At 49.3% G+C, this 8422-nt stretch overlaps 1 long non-coding RNA gene across 1 annotated transcript; it reads right to left on the bottom strand.

Annotated features, from left to right (window-relative positions):
* Positions 1–954: 954 nt before the first annotated feature.
* Positions 955–6059, bottom strand: LOC123087697 (uncharacterized). The gene is made up of 4 exons (XR_006441486.1): positions 5784–6059; positions 5604–5701; positions 3247–3361; positions 955–1230 (listed from the first exon to the last, which is right to left on the bottom strand). It is a non-coding gene; the product is annotated as an uncharacterized lncRNA (long non-coding RNA).
* Positions 6060–8422: the final 2363 nt, after the last annotated feature.

Genomic DNA, 8422 nt, shown 5'->3' with positions numbered 1-8422 from the left:
TCCGGCAAGCCTTGCCGCGGGGTGCTGCAACTGCCCGTGCACAAGTTCGGGATACTAGGGTACCCCTACTCTAGTACACCGACAAGCGGCACTCTTGGTTTACCAAGTTAAGACCTGGTTCAATCTTTTCCTTCCAGAGCACGCATATGCATTGCATATCACATCCCGCATATCATGCCATGTTTTGCATCATGTTGCTTGCGCATTGCACCGTGGTTGATTGTGGTTCCCTTTGCTTGTGTTCTTGCCTTGGGTAGAGCCGGGAGACGAGTACGTGATCGAGGAACCCGTTGAGTACGCTTACGAGGATCAAGCTTATGTCAGCTCGGAGAACTTTATAAGCAAGATGACCATACCCTCGAAATCACTTCTATCTTTGCTTGCTAGTTGCTCGCTCTATTGCTATGCCGCGATACCTACCACATGCTTTATCATGCCTCTCATATTGCCATGTCAAACCTCTAACCCACCTTGTCCTAGCAAACCGTTGTTTGGCTATGTTACCGCTTCGCTCAGCCCCTCTTATAGCGTTCACTACAAGAAACCTGTTAATCGATGACAGTCCCGAGCTGTCATGGATCAATGAGAAACCGTCATGGATGTGCACATGTGACGGATTTGAAATCCATCATGTATATCGCGTCATAATTTGGCACATCACCTTCCTTGACGGTTTCTGGCCGTCATAGATCTGTCCCCAGGCCCGCTGGGCCCAAGATTCCATGACAGACTAATCCATCACAGATTTACGTGACCTGGTAGCAGCATGGACCTGAGGTGGCGTCTATGTGGATCTGACGTGCAGCCAACATGGCCCATCTAGTATCCAGGCCAATTAAGGTTTTAGCCCAATAATTTTGGTCCAGTCCAACCCATTAGCCACTTATTTCAGTTCTACCCATTAGAATACCTATTCTTTTAGTCCAACCATTAGCCCATTTTTTGTCCAGCGTGTTTTTCATGCAACCCAATTGCAACAAGACAAATTCATTCACACAATAGCATCTGGCCACAAGAAAATACAAACTTCCAACAATCTAGTCTGATTTCTGAAAACAAATATTTGTATCACAACATATATAGAAAGCGCTATAAGCATTTTTTTTATTTCAAGTATACTATAGTACTAGCTGGATTTAATCTCCAACACTGCACCACTAATGCTTCCAGGTAGTTATTCGAAGCCAAGTAATTCCTGCTAAAAACTTCAATCCCCAGCTGAGTGCCAACCTGCATAGAATCCAAAACATATACAAAATTATAGTAAGTAATAACAGCCAGCCCCCAAATGAATCTACAGAGTAATAATATACTCCCTCCGTAAAGAAATATAAGACCGGTTAGATCACTAAAGTTGTGATCTAAACGCTCTTATATTTGTTTACAGAGGGAGTAGTTGATTTTCCAAACAATTTTTAAGCAAAGGATGGAGAGATCATTTCTTATTCATCAAGTACCACAAAAAATGAAGTTTATATACACTGATAGGGCTTGGTCTAGCAAAACAGATGGTTCATACAATACAGGATGGTCCATACAATACAATGTTCTGTAGTTTGTAGTTAGAAAACCAGAAAAAGTAATACTGGAGGCATACTTTCTTCACCAATTAAAGCCAATTCCTATAAAACTTGCTTTTTTTCATGTAAAATAAAAAACACTTAAAAGCAAAACATTTTAGGCAATTAAATGATCCACCTAGTGATCTCATTATTCTAATAGTAGAATTCTTTACAAAGACCAAATATTCACGAGCATGAGAGAACTTCAGTTAACCAATTTAGAACAAGGGAATAGCTTGAGAGCAGCCGGCTGATCCAGCACGGGCGTCCGTCGCCTCCGGAGCGTGACACGTGTCCCATTTGTAGCTCGCACACCACACTATTCTAACTACCTGCCACACATGTTTTCAGCTTTGGCATACTGAAACACATGCAATAGTGACTCATCATGTTCCAAACTACATGAAAGTATTGACCACAATAAAGAAATGCAATATTACTTCAGGTTTTAACAAAAATATGAAGTGGATACACCACCACAACTGTTTGAACATTCACAGCTGACCAAACCTGACGGATATATAAGACGCTCTTCACAGTGCCACCATCACCTATGTCTCTGTTTGCTCAGTAATAATTGCCATTGGCATAATATTACTAATGATAAAAACAAGTGTTTTTTTTTTGCCCAAACAATGAGTCCATGGTGAGATTTACCATTCCTAAAAGAACCAAGAAGTGGTCTAACATAGATAGACAGTACACTGTATAACAAGTGAGCAATAGTAAACGCTGACTGAACTCCAATTGGATTGGGGTAATCATTGTCTTCCAAAATTAAAATGTTTGAAGTTATATCAACATTTTTTACATTTACACCTAGTAGTTAAATACTGTTGCATACATAAATTGATATTGAGTAATTTCAGATTTACATGACAATGTAAAAGAAGAAGACAAAGCCAAAATTCACCTGCACAGGAATGGAATCCAACTTGGCATGTGAGCCATTTCGAGATATAACAGCTGAATGTGGGTTGTCACTCCAAGATACGCGGTCCAGGTTGAAACTGACCAAATACCTTGCAGTAGAAAGAAATAAGTAATTAAGGTTCCTAAGATACAGTATAATGAACAACACTAGGGAGCAAGGAAGCACCGGTGGAGCTTCGCGAGGGCAAAAGCGTGCCATGGCCCGCCCAGCCGCTGAGGTAAAAATTAACTATATACGCGCAGGCCAGCCCACGACAGCCTCGCTCGCATGCTGTCTCGCCTCGTCAAGCTTCTCTCCTTGCATCCAGCCTCGGTCGCCCTCGATGCTAGGGCACGAGCCACGCAAACAGCTGCACGGACGGAAAGAGAGAGGTGGGCCGGAGCAGCAAATTAAGGTCCGGCTGCCGGTCGCAGCGAGTAGCAGCGCAGAGCGGTGCGGACTGCGAATGCCGCGGTGGCTTGGCCATACCCCAGGCGGCAGCTAGTAGCGGCTGCGCCCAGCCAGGCGACGGCAAGTGCAGACCTAGGCGACGAGCGCTGCTGGCACTAACACAGGCACATGCACACCCCGCAAACTCTCATCTCCCAGGCAGTCTAATTTCCCTATAAAAAGTAGGCTATAGCACTCTGAGATTCGGTGAATTGATAATACACATGCTAATTTAGGTAGTAGATAATTGCCATGGGCACTGGGTAGCAACGCTAATCAACGCAAAATCGATTTGGTTTTTAAGTGAAAAAAGAGATGTACGTTACGGATGGAGTTGAGGAAGACTTTTCAGCAGCAGCTCATCATCCTTTCCTTGGGTTGATTTTTTCATATTTTTTAGATTGGCCTGCTCAGGCTTTTCTTTGTAGCTCCGCCACTGCAAGGAAAGAAAGAAATAGATAAACTGACCAGAAGCCATTGTCGCAGATGGACACACAAGCAGTTCTGACAGAGAAATCCAGAATAAACAAGCATGAGAACCCCTGAAAATCATCAATAAATAAGATGGAGTATGGTGTCTCGATAGTATTCTGGGAAGAAAAAATAAGTTTCTCTCCATGAGTGTTTCTTTGTGCATACAAGAACACATTTTGCACACCAGCCGGCCCCCGCGTCGTCCTCCCCCAGGGCGACTCGGGCGGCGCCGCTCCTCCCGCCGCAGCAGGCCCCCTCTCTCCAGCTTCCCCTCCCCTCGCCGCCGCCAGACGGACTCCTCCGGGCGAAGCCCCTACGGATCCGGCGGCGGCGGGGACCTGGCGACCCGGGCTGCTTTACACGGGCGGGGGCTCGTGTTCTGGCGGCCGGCACGGCGCTTCTCCGCGCTTGCTGCGGGTGCTCGGCGGCGGCTTGGCGGGGGTGTTGGCTGCGGAGGTGGGCGGCCTGGAGGTGCGGGGCGTGCACGGAGTGCGGGGCGGCTCAGATCGGTCGCGGCGCCGGCATGCTCTCCTCTGCCCCGGATCTGGACGGGGGGCCTGGCCCAAGGCGCGCGGCGGGCTGGTCACGGCTCCTTCGGTCTCTCGTGCGGCATGAGGTGTCGGCCGATGCTGGTTCTGCTGCCCGATGGCTGATGTCTCGGGGCTTCATGCGCAGTTCCGCCCAGATCTCGCTGTCTCTGGCGGCTCTGCTCGTTTGTGAAGGTCAGGACGAGGTGGCGGTGGCTGTTCAGGAACGAAGTGCTTGGCCGAGGTGGGTTGCAGTGGGTGGTGGTGGTGCTGGAGATGTACTGGCGGTGGGCTGTGGTGAGGATTGCCGCTCGGTTGCTGTTGGCTCTGGTGCTCTCTTCCGGTCGTGTCGAGGCATCCTGGCCCAGGACCACCCATATCTTGCGTCCTTGCTGGCTCGGGTCGACCATGACGAGCAGTGAGGCGATGTGGTGGTTGCTTCCCGGCGGCGTGGTGGCGGCTCGCTGCCGGGAGCACGGCTGGGCATGGCAGGAGGGTGGAGGTTGGCGGATGGTGGATGTGGTGGACTGGCTGGTTTGGTCAGTGGTGTGGGAGACGATGCCGGGCGAAAGTCTGTCTCTGGCTACGGTCGGAGCCAGCAGCAACGGCGTCCGTGGGCGTCGCTGCCTTCTTGAAGGCGCTGCTGTGGTGATGCTCTCCTCTCCCTTACCGTCCCTAGCTCCATGGGAAACCTTAGATCCGTGCTCTTGCGGATCGGATGATGGCGGCGGCTTGCGTCGTGTCCCTCTTGGGGGCATCATTTTGGAGCAGGGATCAGCCGGAGTGACTCGTGTGTGGTTGATGGTAGTGTTCTGTACGGGTCCGGCGGCGGTGCCTTTGTGTCGTCCCTGTTGCTATGCAAGCTCAAGATCCTCCCATGGCTGCCGTTTTGTTGCGGTGAGCTTCGTGCTCTTGGTGTTGTCTCGGTTCTTCTTTGCTCAATGACGCGCAAGAAGCCTCCCCAACCTGCTAATCGTCCCGGATTCACTGGCGGAGCTCCCAGTCAAGGTTCGTGTTTGGCACTCGTTGATTGTGGTGCTCCTGTGTTGCACCGTGGGTTTGGTATGCACGCCGGTGCGGTGCGTTAGGTTGCTCGCAAGTCTTGGTATTGGGATCCCTCAATGAAACTCCACAACTACTTGTGTCTTTCGTGATGATGGTCCTCTTAGTCTGATAGGTATGTCCTGCCTTATGTTGAGTGTCTTGTTCTTCTCCTTTCTTGTAACCTTGTTACTTGTATGGTTTTCGGCCCGGTTTTCCTATAAACGGGTCAGCTTGTTTAGGTTTTCGATCCGGTTTCCCTTATAAACTGGATCACTCTCCTATCATAATGGCCACTTTGAGTAATATATTCAGGTGGAGGGACTCCACCCCCTGTGATTCTCAAAAAAAAAAGTATTATGTACCAAGTGAAAAGCAAGCAAGCCATTCCCCTGGACGTAGGAAGACCAAAGGCAAGACAAAGGGGTGGATAGAGAGATGAATCTTGCGACATGTAAATTGGAAAATCTGTCTTAGTCGCGTGCAACTTGTATCCTAAAACACATCTAGAACTCAATTACTGAACTAATCAGAGATGGTTAAGAATCTGTAGGTTTTATTCCCATATTACTGGATTTTCTTGCACTGTCGTACTAATAGCCAACATTGTCGATGCTGTCTGTGCTCTGCACTCACCATCTGATGAAATCGATGCGGTCGGTGCCGTGGTCGAGCGTGAAGGACTCGTTTGTGTTCTGCTCCGCCTTGCAGCTAACCATCCCCATGAGACCGACCTGCAGATCCCCGTCCCAAATACGAAACTATGTAAGCACTCAATCCCTGACGAACAACCAAGATGGGTGACTCCTTACTCACAAGGGCTCTCCGTCGGATGGAGCTGGATCCGTGCCCGCCGCCGGTGACCTCGGGGACTTCCAAATTTGGCTGCCTGCCCCACCGCCGGTGACCTCGGGGGCTTCCAAGTCCGGCCGTCAGTCCCGCTGCCGCTACTGCCGCCTCGGCTTGAGGGGTAGGACTAGGGGAGATCTGAATGGCGATGGGAGGGGAATGGTGGGGAGCGGCCCGGCGCGGGGTGGTTCAGCGCCGGCGACGGTGGAGCGGCACGGGGTGGTTCAGCGCCGGCGCTGGTGGAGTGGCGGCGGCTGAAGGTTGGTAGGGAGGAGCTGGGAGAAGGGTAATTAGGGTTAGGTTGGCGTGGACTCTGCAGTTAAACGGGTCGGCTCGAAAATTTCAACACCCCGCGCTGGCGACTTAAAATTTTCTTTCACCGCACGCGCTCTCAGTTTTGGTTTCTTTAGGGTTGATTGCATTCGACTGACCCGTGGGCCAAACAAATGGCACATCAGCTAGAACCATCCATGACGGTCCAAATGGTATATGAAGAAAAAAAAGTCTAGGCCCGACTAGGCACAGCTGGTCGATCCGTGACAGTTTTTGTGACGGTCTCTCAAAGTTTGTCATAAAGGGGCTACTATTTTCAGGTCCATTCGTATCTTGCTTATATGTGACGGTTTTCATAACGGATCTCGTGAACGTCACTAGAAATCCGTCATGAATTAACAGATTTCTTGTAGTGGTTGCTAGTTGCAGGTGAAGATTGGAGTTTGTTCCTTGTTGGAACATGATTATTGTTTGGGATATCATTATATTATCTTGTTTATTTTAATGCATCTATACACTTGGTAAAGGGTGGAAGGCTCGGCCTTATGCCTGGTGTTTTGTTCCACTCTTGCCGCCCTAGTTTCTATCATACCGGTGCTATGTTCCTTGATTTTGCGTTCCTTACGCGGTTGGGTTATAATGGGAACCCCTTGACAGTTCGCCTTGAATAAAACTCCTCCAGCAAGGCCCAACCTTGGTTTTACCATTTGCCACCTAAGCCTTTTTCCCTTGGGTTCCATGGACTCAAGGGTCATCTTTATTTAACCCCCCGGGCCAGTGCTCCTCTGAGTGTTGGTCCAACTTGTCAGCCGCCGGTGGCCACCAGGGGAAACTCTGGGTTGGCCTACCGGAAGTTTGGACAATCCGGTGTGCCCTGAGAACAAGATATGTGCAACTACTATCGGGATTTGTCGGCACATCCGGGCGGCTTTGCTGGTCTTATTTTACCATTGTTGAAATGTCTTGTAACCGGGATTCCGAGTCTGATCGAGTCGTCCTGGGAGAAGGAATATCCTTCGTTGACCGTGAGAGCTTGTGATGGGCTAAGTTGGGACACCCCTGCAGGGTTTTAAACTTTGGAAAGCCGTGCCCGCGGTTATGGGCAGATGGGAATTTGTTAATATCTGGTTGTAGAAAACCTGACACTTAACTTAATTAAAATGAATCAACCGCGTGTGTAGCCGTGATGGTCTTTTTTCGGCGGAGTCCGGGAAGAGAACACGGTCTCGTGTTATGCTTGAATGTAAGTAGTTTCAGGATCACTTCTTGATCTTTATAGCTTCTCGACCGTGCTTTGCTTCTCTTCTCGCTCTCATTTGCGTATGTTAGCCACCATATATGCCAGTGCTTGCTGCAGCTCCACCTCACTACCTTTTCCTACGCATAAGCTTAAATAGTCTTGATCGCGAGGGTGTGAGATTGCTGAGTCCCCGTGACTCACAGATTACTTCCAAAACCAGATGCAGGTGCCGATGATGCCAGTCCAGGGGATGCGGCCGAACTCAAGTGGGAGTTCGACGAGGATTCAGGACGTTACTATGTTTCCTTTCCAGACGATCAGTAGTGGAGCCCAGTTGGGGCGATCGGGGATCTTATGCATTTGGAGTTGTCTTTATTTTGGTTCCATAGTCGGATCTTGATTGTATTCTGGATGATGTAATGCTATATTTATGTATTGTGTGAAGTGGCGATTGTAAGCCAACTCTTTATCTCTTTCTTATTCAGTACATGGGATGTGTAAAGATTACCCCTCTTGTGACATGCCTACAATGCGGCTATGCCTCTAAGTCGTGCTCCGACACGTGGGAGATATAGCCGCATCGTGGGTGTTACATAAGGCCCAACCCTTCTGTTTTTACTTCTTCCATCTCCGAATTGCCTTTTATAAACTTCTAGCTTGTTTGCTTATGACAACACTGGCGAAAGGTCACCGAGGTATTTTATAGTCCCGCCCCATAGCCGGAGGACCACAACCGGGAGCTAGATCCCGGGTTCGAAGAGGATCCGGATATATTTGTGGTGCTTGCGGAGGGAGTGTTCTACCAGACAAGCTATGACGGCACAGAAGTGGCCATCACCGTAGACTATCCTGGCCTTCTTCCTGCTTCTCATGTAAATAATTAAGAAAACACCTTCTCTAAAAGAGTACTCTTATTCTGTCTCACTCATCGCACCGTATCGTGCTTCACAGGGGAGACGTTCGGCAACTTCGAAGAGATCGGCTCCCGCGCCGGACAATCCTTCCAAGCGGAGAGCAAATGAAGATACGGTCGCGCCTTCATCGAAGAGGTATGAATTCGCCAACCTGCCCCTGAGCAGTCACGTCCAACCGT

This window comes from Triticum aestivum, chromosome 4A (assembly GCF_018294505.1).
Source record: "Triticum aestivum cultivar Chinese Spring chromosome 4A, IWGSC CS RefSeq v2.1, whole genome shotgun sequence".
NCBI lineage: Eukaryota > Viridiplantae > Streptophyta > Magnoliopsida > Poales > Poaceae > Triticum > Triticum aestivum.
Note: the sequence above shows the minus strand (reverse complement) of the source record. Positions and strands in the feature narration are given on the sequence as shown.